A 17421-nucleotide genomic window follows, 5' to 3' on the forward strand; every position below is an offset into this window, starting at 1 on the left:
TTTGATCAGTCTACCCAGGTGGTGAGCGGCGATGCTGCAATCATTAGCGTCACCATTCCTCTGCTATGCATCTTGAGAAGTTCCCTGCAAACCATAAAGGCAGCCGCTTTGCGCTCGGAAACAGAGCTGGGGGAAGACAGTATGTCGCTGGATAGTCAGAGCACCCTCCTGTCTATATCTCAGCGCGTTCAGGAGGAGGAGGAGGAGGATGAGGAGGATGAGGAGGAGGGGGAAGAGACAGCTTGGCCCACTGCTGACGGTACCCATGCTGCTTGCCTGTCATCATTTCAGCGTGTATGGCCTGAGGAGCAGGAGGAGGATCCTGAAAGTGATCTTCCTAGTGCGGACAGCCATGTGTTGCGTACAGGTACCCTGGCACACATGGCTGACTTCATGTTAGGATTCCTTTCTCGTGACCCTCGCATTCAACGCATTCTGGCCACTACGGATTACTGGGTGTACACACTGCTCGACCCACGCTATAAGGAGAACCTTCCCAGTCTCATTCCCGAGGAGGAAAGGGGTTCGAGAGTGTTGCTATACCACAGGACCCTGGCGGACAAGCTGATGGTAAAATTCCCATCCGACAGCGCTAGTGGCAGAAGGCGCAGTTCCGAGGGCCATGTAGCAGGGGAGGTGCGTAGATCGAGCAGCATGTACAGCCCAGACAGTGCAACAGTCTTTAAGGGCCTGGCCAGCTTTATGGCTCCCCAGCAAGACTGTGTCACCGCTCCCCAGTCAAGGCTGAGTCGGCGGGAGCACTGTAAAAGGATGGTGAGGGAGTACGTAGCCGATCGCACGACCATCCTCGGTGACGCCTCTGCCCCCTACAACTACTGGGTGTCGAAGCTGGACACGTGGCCTGAACTAGCGCTGTATGCCCTGGAGGTGCTTGCTTGTCCTGCGGCTAGCGTCTTGTCGGAGAGGGTGTTTAGTGCGGCTGGGGGAATCATCACAGATAAGCGTACCCGCCTGTCAACCGACAGTGCCGAGAGGCTAACACTCATCAAGATGAACAAAGCCTGGATTTCCCCAGACTTCTCTTCTCCACCAGCGGACAGCAGCGATACCTAAGTAATACGTAGGCTGCACCCGCGGATGGAAGCTACGTTCTCTCTCACCATCCAAAACGGGGACATTTCTGCTTCATCAATCTGTGTCTAATATTCCTCCTCCTCCTCCTGCTCCTCCTCCTGAAACCTCACGTAATCACGCTGAGCGGGCAATTTTTCTTAGGGCCACAAGGCTCACTCATAATTTTTCTAAACAATTTTTAGATGTTTCAATGCTCTGAAAAGCGTTGGAACTTTAACTTGAACCAATTTTTCGTTAAACTGGGCTGCCTCCAGGCCTAGTTACCACTTAAGCCACATTAACCAAAGCGATTAATGGGTTTCACCTGCCCTCTTGGTTGGCCATGGCCAATTTTTTTCAGGTACATTAGTACTGTTGGTACACCAATTTTTGTGGGCCCTCGCCTACAGTGTAATCAAATAAATTTTTAGCCCACCTGCATTAAGCATGACATTACTACCTCAGCTGTGTTGGGCAATGCAATGGGATCTTTCTATGTACCGCCGGTGGGTTCCAGGGAGCCACCCATGCTGTAGGTGCACACGGAGTTTTTACTACATCTGTACACTTGAAAAGAACCCCAGTCTGACTGGGGCATGCAGTGTGGGCCGAAGCCCACCTGCATTAAGCACGACATTACTACCTCAGCTGTGTTGGGCAATGCAATGGGATATTTCTATGTACCGCCAGTGGCTTCCTGGCACCCACCCATGCTGTTGGTGCACACGGAGTTTTTACTACATCTGTACACTTGAAAAGAACCCCAGTCTGACTGGGGTATGCAGTGTGGGCCGAAGCCCACCTGCATTAAGCACGACATTACTACCTCAGCTGTGTTGGGCACTGCAATGGGATACATTTATGTACAGCCGGTGGCTTCCTGGCACCCACCCATGCTGTGGGTGCACACGGAATTCCTATTGCGGAGTTGTACCTGCCTGTGACTATTTATAAAAAACCGCGGTCTGACTGGGGCATGCAGACACCTTGACAGAATGAGTAGTGTGTGGCACATAGGTTCCCCATTGCTATGCCCACGTGTGCAGCTCCAGATGGAGGTGGCACAGGATTGGATTTCTCATTGCTTCTGTACAGCATTGTGGACTATCAGCCCGCCCCTTTTATGGGGGGGTCGCTGCCTAGCCATGCCAACCCTCTGCAGTGTGTGCCTGCTTTTCCTGTGGCAGACGCACTTATACATAGACATGAGGGTGGTGTGGCATGAGGGCAGCTGAAGGCTGGGCAGGGACAGTTTGGTGTGCGCTGTGGACACTGGGTCGTGCGGGGGGGGGGGGGGTGGGCACATGCAGGCAGTGATTGTGCTTTGTTGGAGGTAGTGTGGTGCTTAGCTAAGGTATGCATTGCTAATGAGGGCTTTTCAGAAGTAAAAGTTGTTGGGAGGGGGGGGGGGCCACTCTTGCCGGTATTGTGGCTTAATTTCACCAATCAACCCTCAGGCCTTGAGCCGTCCCCATATATATCCTTGATGACATGAAAGCAGGTGTAGAAGACAGAGGGAACTCAATCGGGCCCCCTACTGCTGGAGCATAACGTCATCAAAGGAAAAAGACCTGACCCAGCGAGACCAAAGCGATCCCCCGTCATTAAGTCATGATCCCTCGTTTCATAATTAAAGGATATAATAATTGCCTGAATCAGACTAATCAGGGAGGACAAGGGGAGCACTAAAAATACTCACTGCACTTCTCTTGCCTAAACTTCAAAGGGAATTGTCCTACAATACTGTGTCCTCCCCAGGGAGGGAGATCATCACTCTACAGAGGGGAATGTTACCAAAAGTGCAGAAAAAGACGTTTTATTGTAATTGTGAATCTTCTTCACTAATTGTATAGGTAGTATTAAATATAAAAACAATACAAGCAGTTTATATCACACAAGCTGCAAAAATTTAATCTGTGAACAAGGACTGGTAACATGTTCAGAAAATACATCACGCAGCATTCTTCTAATATATCCTTATGATTTCTTTTAAATCTAGTTCAATGCTGCGCCCTATGGATAATAAAATATGTATGTACAAGACTATAACTACTATAATACAAGAATATAACTACTATAATACTGCCCCCTATGTACAAGAATATAACTACTATAATACTGCCCCCTATGTACAAGAATATAACTACTATAATACTGCCCCCTATGTACAAGAATATAACTACTATAATACTGCTCCCTATGTACAAGAATATAACTACTATAATACTGCCCCTATGTACAAGAATATAACTACTATAATACTGCCCCCTATGTACGAGAATATAACTACTATAATACTGCCCCCGATGTACAAGAATATAACTACTATAATACTGCCCCCTATGTACAAGAATAAAACTACTATAATACTGCCCCTATGTACAAGAATATAACTACTATAATACTGCCCCCTATGTACAAGAATATAACTACTATAATACTGCCCCCTATGTACAAAAATATAACTACTATAATACTGCTCCCCTATGTACAAGAATATAACTACTATAATACTGCCCCCTATGTACAAGAATATAACTACTATAATACTGCCCCCTATGTACGAGAATATAACTACTATAATACTGCCCCCGATGTACAAGAATATAACTACTATAATACTGCCCCCTATGTACAAGAATAAAACTACTATAATACTGCCCCTATGTACAAGAATATAACTACTATAATACTGCCCCCTATGTACAAGAATATAACTACTATAATACTGCCCCCTATGTACAAGAATATAACTACTATAATACTGCCTCCTATGTACAAGAATATAACTACTATAATACTGCCCCTATGTACAAGAATATAACTACTATAATACTGCCTCCTATATACAACAATATAACTACAATAATACTGCCCCCTATGTACAAGAATATAACTATTATAATACTGCCCCCTATGTACCAGATTATAACTACTATAATACTGCCCCCTATGTACAGCAATATAACTACAATAATACTGCCCCTATGTACAAGAATATAACTACTATAATACTGCTCACTATGTACAAGAATATAACTACTAAAATACTGCCTCCTATGTACAAGAATATAGCTACTATAATACTGTCCCCAATGTACAAGAATATAACTACTATAATACTGCCCCCTATGTACAAGAATATAACTACTATAATACTGCCTGCTATGTACAAGAATATAGCTACTATAATACTGCCCTTATGTACAAGAATATGACTACTATAATAGTGCCCCCCTATGTACAAGAATATAACTACTATAATACTGCCCTTATGTACAAGAATATAACTTCTATAATACTGCCCCCTATGTACAAGAATATAACTACTATAATACTGCTCCTATGTAAAAGAATATAACTACTATAATACTGCTCCCTATGTACAAGAATATAACTACTATAATACTGCCCCCTATGTACAAGAATACAACTACTATAATACTGCCTCTTATGTACAAGAATATAACTACTATAATACTGCTCACTATGTACAAGAATATAACTACTATAATACTGCCTCCTATGTACAAGAATATAACTACTATAATACTGCTCCCTAAGTACAAGAATATAACTACTATATTACTGCTCCCTATGTACAAGAATATAACTACTATAATACTGCCAACGATGTACAAGAATATAACTACTATAATACTGCTCCCTGTGCACAAGAATATAACTACTATAATACTGCCCCCTATGTACTAGAATATAACTACTGTAATACTGCTCCTATGTACAAGAATATAACTACTATAATACTGCACCCTGTATACAAGAATATAACTACTATAATAATGCCCCCTACGTACAAGAATATACCTACTATAATACTGCCCCCTATGTACAAGAATATAACGATTATAATACTGCCTCCTATGTACAAGAATATAACTACTATAATACTGCCCCCTATATACAAGAATATAACTACTATAATATTGCCACCTATGTACAAGAATATAATTACTATAATACTGCTCTCTATGTGCAAGAATATAACTAATATAATACTGCCCCCTATGTACCAGAATATAACTATTATAATACTGCTCCTATGTAGAAGAATATAACTACTATAATACTGCTCCCTATGTACAAGAATATAACTAATATAATACTGCCCCCTATGTACAAGAATATAATTACTATAATACTGCTCTCTATGTGCAAGAATATAACTAATATAATACTGCCCCCTATGTACCAGAATATAACTATTATAATACTGCTCCTATGTACAAGAATATAACTACTATAATACTGCCCCCTATGTACAAGAATATAACTACTATATTACTGCTCCCTATGTACAAGAATATAACTACTATATTACTGCCCCAATGTACAAGAATATAACTACTATAATACTGCCAACGATGTACAAGAATATAACTACTATAATACTGTCCCCTATGTACAAGAATATAACTACTATAATACTGTCTCCTATGTACAAGAATATAACTACTATATTACTGCTCCCTATGTACAAGAATATAACTACTATAATACTGCCAACGATGTACAAGAATATAACTACTATAATACTGCCCCCTATGTACAAGAGTATAACTACTATAATACTGCTCCCTGTGTACAAGAATATAACTACTATAATACTGCCCCCTATGTACAAGAATATAACTACTGTAATACTGCTCCTATGTACAAGAATATAACTACTATAATACTGCCCCCTAAATACAAGAATATAGCTACTATAATAATGCCCCCTACGTACAAGAATATAACTACTATAATACTGTCTCCTATGTACAAGAATATGACTACTATATTACTGCCCCCTATGTACAAGAATATAACTACTATAATACTGCCTCCTATGTACAAGAATATAACTACTATAATACTACTCCTATGTACAAGAATATAACTACTATAATACTGCCCCCTATGTACAAAAATATAACTACGATAATACTGCTCCCTATGTACAAGAATATAACTACCATAATACTGCTTCCTATGTACAAGAATATAACTACTATAATACTACTCCTATGTACAAGAATATAACTACTTATATAGTGCCCATATGTACAAGAATATAACTTCTATAATACTGCCTCCTATGTACAAGAATATAACTACTATAATACTGCTCCCTATGTACAAGAATATAACTACTATAATAGTGCCCCCTATGTACAAGAATATAACTAGTATAATACTGCCCCCCGTGTACAAGAATATAACTACTATAATACTGCCCCTATGTACAAGAATATAACTACTATAATACCGCCCCAATGTACAAGAATATAACTACTATAATACTGCCCCAATGTACAAGAATATAACTACTATAATACTGCCCCAATGTACAAGAATATAACTACTATAATACTGCCTCCAATGTACAAGAATATAACTACTATAATACTGCCTCCTATGTACAAGAATATAACTACTATAATACTGCCCCTATGTACAAGAATATAACTACTATAATACTGTCCCCTATGTACAAGAATATAACTACTATAATACTGCCTATGTACAAGAATATAATTACTATAATACTGTCCCCTATGTACAAGAATATAACTACTTATATAGTGCTCCCTATGTACAAGAATATAACTTCTATAATACTGCCTCCTATGTACAAGAATATAACTACTATAATACTGCCCCCTATGTACAAGAATATAACTAGTATAATACTGCCCCCTATGTACAAGAATATAACTACTATAATACTGCCCCTATGTACAAGAATATAACTACTATAATACCGCCCCAATGTACAAGAATATAACTAGTATAATACTGCCCTAATGTACAAGAATATAACTACTATAATACTGCCTCCTATGTACAAGAATATAACTACTATAATACTGCCCCTATGAACAAGAATATAACTACTATAATACTGTCCCCTAGGTACAAGAATATAACTACTATAATACTGCCCCCTATGTACAAGAATATAACTACTATAATACTGCCTCCTATGTACAAGAATATAACTACTATAATACTGCCCCCTATGTACAAGAATATAACTACTATAATACTGCCCCTATGTACAAGAATATAACTACTATAATACTGCCTCCTATGTACAAGAATATAACTACTATAATACTGCCTCCAATGTACAAGAATATAACTACTATAATACTGCCTCCTATGTACAAGAATATAACTACTATAATACTGCCCCTATGTACAAGAATATAACTACTTTAATACTGCCTCCTATGTACAAGAATATAACTACTATAATACTGCCTCCTATGTACAAGAATATAACTACTATAATACTGCCCTTATGTACTAGAATATAACTACTATAATACTGCTCCCTATGTACAAGAATATAACTTCTATAATACTGCCTCCTATGTACAAGAATATAACTACTATAATACTGCTCCTATGTACAAGAATATAACTACTATAATACTGCCCTTATGTACTAGAATATAACTACTATAATACTACTCCCTATGTACAAGAATATAACTTCTATAATACTGCCTCCTATGTACAAGAATATAACTACTATAATACTGCTCCTATGTACAAGAATATAACTACTATAATACTGCCTCCTATGTACAAGAATATAACTACTATAATACTGCCCTTATGTACTAGAATATAACTACTATAATACTGCTCCCTATGTACAAGAATATAACTACTATAATACTGCCCCCTATGTACAAGAATATAACTACTATAATACTGCCCCCTATGTACAAGAATATAACTACTATAATACTGCCCCCTATGTACAAGAATATAACTACTATAATACTGCCCCCTCTGTACAAAAATATAACTACTATAATACTGCTCCCCTATGTACAAGAATATAACTACTATAATACTGGCTCCTATGTACAAGAATATAACTACTATAATACTGCCTCCTATGTACAAGAATATAACTACTATAATACTGCCCTTATGTACTAGAATATAACTACTATAATTCTGCCCCCTATGTACAAGAATATAACTTCTATAATACTGCCTCCTATGTACAAGAATATAACTACTATAATACTGCTCCTATGTACAAGAATATAACTACTATAATACTGCCCTTATGTACTAGAATATAACTACTATAATTCTGCCCCCTATGTACAAGAATATAACTTCTATAATACTGCCTCCTATGTACAAGAATATAACTACTATAATACTGCTCCTATGTACAAGAATATAACTACTATAATACTGCCCTTATGTACTAGAATATAACTACTATAATACTGCTCCCTATGTACAAGAATATAACTTCTATAATAATGCCCCCATGTACAAGAATATAACTACTATAATACTGTCTCCTATGTACAAGAATATAACTACTATAATACTGGCTCCTATGTACAAGAATATAACTTCTATAATACTGCCTCCTATGTACAAGAATATAACTACTATAATACTGCCCTTATGTACTAGAATATAACTACTATAATACTGCTCCCTATGTACAAGAATATAACTTCTATAATAATGCCCCCATGTACAAGAATATAACTACTATAATACTGTCTCCTATGTACAAGAATATAACTACTATAATACTGCCTCCTATGTACAAGAATATAACTACTATAATACTGCTCCCTATGTACAAGAATATAACTTCTATAATAATGCCCCCATGTACAAGAATATAACTACTATAATACTGCTCCTATGTACAAGAATATAACTACTATAATACTGCTCCCTATGTACAAGAATATAACTTCTATAATAATGCCCCCATGTACAAGAATATAACTACTATAATACTGTCTCCTATGTACAAGACTATAACTACTATAATACTGCCCCCTATGTACAAGAATATAACTTCTATAATACTGCCTCCTATGTACAAGAATATAACTACTATAATACTGCTCCTATGTACAAGAATATAACTACTATAATACTGCCCTTATGTACTAGAATATAACTACTATAATACTGCTCCCTATGTACAAGAATATAACTTCTATAATACTGTCTCCTATGTACAAGAATATAACTACTATAATACTGCTCCTATGTACAAGAATATAACTACTATAATACTGCCTCCTATGTACAAGAATATAACTACTATAATACTGCCCTTATGTACTAGAATATAACTACTATAATACTGCCCCCTATGTACAAGAATATAACTACTATAATACTGCCCTTATGTACTAGAATATAACTACTATAATACTGCCCCCTATGTACAAGAATATAACTACTATAATAGTGCCCCTATGTACAAGAATATAACTACTGTAATACTGCCCCCTATGTACAAGAATATAACTACTGTAATACTGCCCCCTATGTACAAGAATATAACTACTATAATACTGCCCCCTATGTAGAAGAATATAACTACTGTAATACTGCCCCTATGTACAAGAATATATCTACTATAATACTGCCCCCTATGTACAAGAATATAACTACTATAATACTGCCCCCTATGTACAAGAATATAACTACTATAATACTGCCCCCTATGTACAAGAATATAACTACTATAATACTGCCCCCTATGTCCAAGAATATAACTACTATAATACTGCCCCCCTATGTACAAGAATATAACTACTATAGTACTGCCTCCTATAATATGAATAACATTATTTTGTACGTTAGTTGTATCACTTTACTTATCCAACTAGCGATTACCTTTAAACACCCTAACATTACCCCGCTCCCCTTGGTGACTACACGTAACCTCTCCCTATAATCTTCTCTTTTGTATGTGAAGTGCGTGCGGTTTACAGAACACACAAGTAACCATATAAATCTCCGTCCATATTGTATGTGCTTAGTCTGTGCTTGTTCCTCTATTGTTCACCTGGTAAAATGATTTTTTTTCATTCCGCTGGTTAAGCTGCTACAGAGGGATTATAGTTTTTTATTGATATCCCGCTCTGCCGTGGCCAGAAAGCTTCAGTATAAAAGCCTGGAATTCCTGTGTGTCAGATTGTGGTTTGTAGATCTCATTAAGATGTTGCAGTCTCTTTCCTCGGCCAAACAACTCATCGTAGCTATATAATTTCTCAGCGTATATATTGTACAGCTGTCACTCACAGGCTTTACTTCTGTTACCTTTCCCATCCTTGTAACAAAGTAAAAGTTTTGAAAACTTTTTGAAGAAAAAAAACCCTGATTTCGGCTGTTCTGGTCAACAATAATGGAGTTTGCAGATTCTCCGGAGTTGGCTCAAGGTGAATGCCGGATTCTTAAGGTTTTCAGTATTTGTATTACGTAATGGCCTCATAAAAATGATGTAAGTGGGTTATATACAGCTTGCTAGGACTACTTAATGTCATAATAAAGCATTTTTTTGTCTCTATGATGGATAGGAAATCTTACAGTACAGCGAAGACGGAGAGGATTGAGTCACTAACACATCTTGGCTTGATGACAGTCAAGAGCTGGAATGAAAAACTAGAAGGGCCCTCAATACAACAGGTCATGTCTTGTCCTGGGCCACAGATGTGTTCCTTCTATTGTAAATGGAGCTTCCTCACTGAGGCTCCACCAACACTCTCCATATTGAGGTAGTGACTACCAGGTACAAGCGTCATCCCTACCATTGAAGCACTGTTTGCCAATGATATGGTGTCTAGAAAGTGGGGATCCCAGTGTTAAACATGACTCCACGCACCCTCCAACATTGGACAATATGCACACCAACCTTGTTTTATTTGTTCCAGAAGAACGTTTTAGAACAAAGTGCGCATTTCTTACCAGAACAAGCCTATGGAGGCTGGGTCAGCATCAGCACCTTGCAAACCCAGACAAGTGTGGGGGCCTATTGAGCCTGGGGTGGGGCCTACTCTGGGGTAGGACCAAACCGGTCCTCATGACTCAATCATTTGTACCTATGTCTTTAAGACAAGCTGAGCTCTTCCTGTTCTGCCACTAGAGGACTACTCTGTTACACAGGCGAAGAGATGAGGTCATTGCGCCACCTACCCCGTTTTACATGATCCTAAACAGAAGAGGCCTAGATAGAGGATAGATTAAACCATGAGAGTGTGATAGAGATGGGTGAGCTTAATATTTTATTTTACTACTGGGGCATATTGGGCATTATTAATTGCTCGTGGAGTACGTTGGGCCGTACCAACTGCTCAGGGTGCACAGTGGAGCCTATAAATAACTCAGGCGTCACAATGGGACCTATAAATTACTAAGGAGGCACATCAGGGCCTATAAATTACTAAGTAAGCATAGCAGGGCTTATGCATTACTAAGAGGCAAAATGAGGCCTATAAATTACTAAAGAAACATAATGGGGACTATAAATTACTAATGGTGCAGACCTTGGCCTATGAATTACGAAGGGGAAAACGAGGCATATAAAGTACTATGCGGACAAAACAAGACCCATAAAAGGAGGCAGAGTGGGGGCCTACAAATTACTAAGGGGACCCACTGTGACTCTGTTGCCCAAGTATCAATGTAAACCTGGAGCTGCTCCTAAGTGGGGGTATTCTTTAGATACCTGAAGAGAATCAAAGCAAGGGGTCTGATTGGTGAAGCCCGGCCATTGGTGTTATTTACAGTACCTTTCTCATTGTTCTTCTTTGTCACTAAGTTATATATATATATATATATATATATATATATATATATATATATATATATATATATGATTTTCTGAGTCCAAGCTTTCCTTGCAATAGCTTCAAATAAACTGCATTGATGGAAGAATATGATTATTACCTTTTTTTCCCTGAAGTCTCCACTAGGGGGAGCTGAGCAGCGTATGCCTCTAAACGTGTAGAGCATGTCTCAACAATAAAAAATCAAGGATTTCTAGCTTTCCCTTGGAGCAGTATTGCCCCAGCAGACCTGCAAACTTCATGAATATACAGTTTGGATGGGAAGAGCCACACGTGGTTCTTTATGTAACCAATGAACAATGGGAGGGCAGGCTAATTTTATTTTCCGCCACCCACAGCCCACAGGATCATAGGGTAGGCTCGCTGGACCAAATTTCAATGCAGTCACACTATGTCACATTAATGACAACCACGGGGTGCACAAAACAGCTACAAACATAGTCTCGGACTTCGTCCTTGATAGAGTGCCATGTTCAGCATCCGCACCCATGAACCAAGACTAATCACATACATTATGACATAACGGGCAATTAAAAGAACTTGCCCCACTTTAGGACATGACAAAAATAAAATAGCATTTACTCACTTTTCTACTGTGCCTCTGGTCCAGCGGCGCCAACCTGGTCCCCTCTGCTTTGATCCCCTTTGAAATGGAAAGAGATGACATCCCATTCATCGCTCACATGACTGCTAAAGCCAATCATTGGCCTCAGCAGTCATGCATGCAGGGATGACATGTGACCACTGAGGCCAGGGATTGGCTGCAGTGGTCATGTGAGTGATGAACCTAATATCATGACATCTATTGTCAGTGAGGATTGAAGTGGATAGGACTGGGTCAGTGGTGCTGGACTGGAGCCCAACAAAGTGGTAAGGGAAGTAGGAGCTACGTTTTTTATGCCATTCCCTACCCTGAGACAAGTTTTTATAAAGGCCTGAAAACCCTTTAAAAGGTTTGTATCAAGATTACAACTTATTCCCTATTCCCAGGGATATAAGGGATAACGTGCTGATCAGTTGGGGTATCAATGCTGAAACCTCAGTGGACCCAAGAACGGAACTACCGTGTCTCCCATCCTCGAAGTGACAGGCAGATCGGGACACATAAGTCCTGTTCTTGAGATCGGTGGGGGTCTCAGAGGTCCCCTATCCTGTGGATAGGAGATAACTTGTAGTTGTTGTTCAACCCCTTAAACTGTTTGGACTCCAAGGTACTTGCAAATAAAAGTAGCACATAAGATGGCAACAACAATATGGTGATGTTAAACTTGTGGTCCCATTATGGTCACCAGGACACTTTCAGTCTACAACATAGCAATGGCAACACAGAACAGTTCACATTTTTGTAACAGAGTGTGGTACATGACAACATCTATATCAACTGCTATCATCCATCATATCTTACTGCTCCTTTACAGGGGCTAGTGATAGTCTTGTAGTTGTGTTGCCTAGTAGGGGGTTTGTGCTACCAACCCTTCCTCCTCCTTCCCCAGTAGGGTTGCACTATGCCAATTTTTGGCCTTGTAGTTTTGCAGAGAATCAGCCTTCGCCTTCATCTACAAACCCTGCATGTTTCACTTACACGCCCTGTAGAATTCCAGCCCCCTCCACCACCCTTTCCCCTCTAGCGATGCTCAATGCTCCCTTCCCTGCCAAAACCTTTAGACCATGTTTAATTTCCCTTTCCACTCTGTGTCTTAATCCGGGTCAACAAAGCTCTTTAAATCTTTTGTCTCATTCCGGAGAAAATCAAATAGAGAACATATTGATAGATTGCCAATCCAACCCAAAGACGGAGCTCGGGAATCGTGAATAAACAGAGAATAGAAGTAGCGCAGACAATGACATATTGGACCATGTATCCGGCTGAAGTGGGGACTGGCACAGATAGCAATGCGTATGCCCAGTACTTCCCTAGAACCACAAGTAAGTATTGTATGAGTCATCGTTATAGACGGCCATTGTGTAGACGTTAGACGGCATCCATTGTTCATCGAAGTCACCCTTAACTCATTTTGCCAGGAAACTGAGGCAGCTATAAACCGAGGTTGTGTTATACAGCTTTGGATGTTGTACTCTGTGAAATCAGTTCCTGTAAAGATCATGAGCTCAAACGTCCCTGGCAATCGATGTGGATATAAATATTAGGAGTTGCTAAACCTATTAAAGCTCATTTGCAACGTAAAGTCAGACTTGTTAATTTTGGAAAAAGTACATTGTGGAAATTGTGAGGAACTGTGCTCAGTTTTTAGGTTGCATACCCTACGTATTTATATAGGACGCTCCTCCAATGTACAGCAGCATTACATCTACTAATAGTGTATACGACCCCTTTCACCACACCCCAAATGAATACAGACTATATTGACCCCCTAAACTAATACTAGTCCAGAAACCAACCCCTAAACTAATGGAGACCTCAGACCCAACCCCCAAACTTGTAGCGTCTTACCAGTGTTGGATAGGAGCCGCAGGTGTAGTAGCCCTGCAGGTCACTAGAGAGTAGTCAGGATAGCCAGGAGTCGTTATCAGGAAGTCTCGAGTAGCAGTACCGATGGAGGAAGCGGGTAACGTAGTCAGAATGGAAGCCAGATGTCAGCAACGGAAGGTCTCATTTTGCAGTACAGATGGATGAGGCGGGTAACGTATTCAGGAGGGAAGCCAGAAGTCGGTATCAGGAGGTCTTGTAGCAATAGCAGAGGAGAAGGCAGAAGTGGAGCTTGATCAATCAATACTGGGGAGGAGACTAATCATGCACTGAGGGAGTGGCAGGGCCAGGCTTTTACAGGACGTGCAATCTAGAACAGAGGCGGGGTCAGGACCAGGAGGTAGTAACTAGATAACTGGGATCAGGGAACAAGGCTGAGAGTCATGCAAGGTAACTGTCCACGGGCCGGATAGTTCAGTACTGAGAGCTACTGACTGGAGCGTAGGAGGTCTCAGGTTCGATCAAAACTAATGGAGACCTTAGACCCAACCCCTAAACTAATACTGATTATTAGTAAATAGATAAATAAATAAAATACATTATCCTACCAAAAGTAATTGGACACTTGAGCAATACTACTTTCATCCAAAGTAGTATTTATTCCCATATTTCCAGAACAGTTGAGCTTGTGCAGTCTGGTCTCGGGTCTATATTAATTTAGAGGATCTGGTGTCTTATTTGGTAGGGGGGGGGGGGGGGACTTGGGTTTGTATTAATTTAGAGGTCTAGTCTGGCGTGTAGGTTACTTTATGCAGGGGTTGGAATCGAGAAGTTGTCTTCTAGAAGTAAAGAAGGGTACGGGAATGGAGAGAGGGAAATATCTGCATATGTCTGGTCTGGGGTCTGTATTTAGGGGTTCTATGGTCTGTGCACTATCCTACCAAAAGTAATGGGACACCTGAGCACAAATGAAAAGTAGTATTGATTTCCTAATGGCAATACTCAGTGGGGCTCCTTTGGCCTTAATGACATTGGATACTCTCCATGGCATACTTTCTACTAACATGTGATACACTTTAGCTGGTATTTCCGTCCATTCATCCTGCAAACTCCTGGCAAGTTTTCTCAAAGAAGATGCATTGGCCTGTCTACAATGCTGTAGGAAGCGACATTAATTATTGTCAAGAACTACTGATAAGTAAACTTTTCGAGTTTGATTGGTTTGCTGAATTTGGGCAAAAAGTTGGGTTCAGTCCAAAGGAAGAAGAAGACCAAGAAGGAGAAGAAATTTTAATGGGTTTGGCCAAAACAAAGCACCCAAGGTTCGAGTTTGCTCTGAACTTTTAGTAAAAGTTTATCCCGAAACAGGATTCGACTGTTTAGGTGAACTCTGTACTGAGAACAAATTGAGGAGGATGACTCGAGAACCAACATTTTGGCATTTGGGGGAATTTTTTGACTGATATACCCCTAAGTTTGTATTGGGTTTCTATTATGCTTGTTGATTAATGCTTCAAAATTCCCAACCAATCAATGGCTTTATATCAAGCTTTGCCCTTACCAGATGCAAGATCGGGCACAATTATAGTGTGCAGACATAGTAGTTGTGTAAGACACAAATAGAGTATATTCTGTTCATTTCTTTTCTACCAGTATGTTTTATAAGAAAAGGTTTTATTTGTAATAGTGGCAGCGAGGTGATGAATGATAGAGATTATTGAGCAAATGTTCCTATGTATGAAACCTCTAAGACTGGAAGAGGTGAGTGGAGTGTCGAACAGAATGTGATCGAGTGCCATCTTATGGTTGCAAGGTAATGGCAGAGACAGTTCGGTCCAAATCTCTAGGGTTAAGCCACTGGGCCTCAAGCTGAGGGCTTACCTTGGCCGAGGTAACTGAATCGAGAGGTCTGGGCCTAGAAGAAACACAGATGTGGTCAGTCATTCCTGTCTACTCTCCTACAACTTGGCCTACAAGTTGGAACAGTTCTTGGACAATGTGACCATCTACCTTCTTAAAGCAACAACAAATCAACAATCAAGTTGGAACATAAAAAACTCTAAGAATATATGTAAAGAGAGAGGTACCCACCAAAGTGGGGAGATGGCATATGTGGACTGTGATGAGACCTGGCAACAAAGCCTAGCCAATAACACTTCAGTGGCGCACAAAGGACATGAGTATGCCTCCGCTAGTACACTTCATCCACAGATATAATTTGCCTAGACATCGGTGATGAGTGTCAGCCCTAGCCAGGAATGGTCTATTACCGAAGTGTAGCCCAAAGACCTTTCAACCACATACACCATTGTTATAATGGCACATGGCAGGTTAGGGGCTGTGGTACAGATTTTGTATTCCAGGAGCTTCAAGTTATGCTTCTAGATATAAGGTGGTTACTACTAGATCACTGTAGTTTGAAGCTAGTTTTGTACCACCAGCAATCAACATGAATGAACCCTTGTCATTAACATCAAACATAATCCAGGCCTGTACTTGGTAATCCATATCCATTATTAAACAAGACCCCATTCATGGTGGCTTATGGGTTTTATCATGACATCATCCTTTCCAGCCATATGGAACTTGGGTAATCAAATGCCCGGTGTCAGTGGCATTCCTTCCTTGGAAATCCGCAATCATCTTTAACCCAGGAGGTGAAGGAAAAACAAAGTGATAAGTAAATCCGAGGAATGTGATTGATTGCTCAATAACCCTTTAATACAGTGTAAATAAACCGAGCCTTACTTCCAGGGTGGAATCCACCAGACGTCCCTCTATGATCTCTCCATGACCTTGGTCTTAGACCGCGAGGTTGTTCTCCTCGGCACATTCCTGGTGCTTGGTTACCGGACTCCTTCTTTATTTTGGGGGATGTATAGATTTAGGAGAATTACATCAAGTGCAAATGACCTTCCTCGTAGAATAAGTCTACACCTGCTATAAATTACTCAAAATCCTAGACTTGTTTCTTGCATACTGTGAAGGTTCCCATCACAACAGATTATAACTCAACTGAAGTTGTACTGTAACATCTCCTTAATCTTAAGAAAACATTGAATACAAGCCATGTCTTATGTGGTGCGGCAGGACCCCTACTTAGCCCCTTGAAATCCAAGGTTTTAAAATAAAGCCATCGGCCCTGAGCTGGCTCGGGTACAATTAGACAAGGTCAAGAATGGGCCATCTGGTTAACCATTCCTCCGTGATGTAGTAGCCTAAGGCCGAATTTAAGAAGAGGGGATGTTTAATGCATATATATGGTATGATACA

Source organism: Eleutherodactylus coqui, chromosome 1, assembly GCF_035609145.1.
Source record: "Eleutherodactylus coqui strain aEleCoq1 chromosome 1, aEleCoq1.hap1, whole genome shotgun sequence".
Taxonomy (NCBI): Eukaryota; Metazoa; Chordata; class Amphibia; order Anura; family Eleutherodactylidae; genus Eleutherodactylus; species Eleutherodactylus coqui.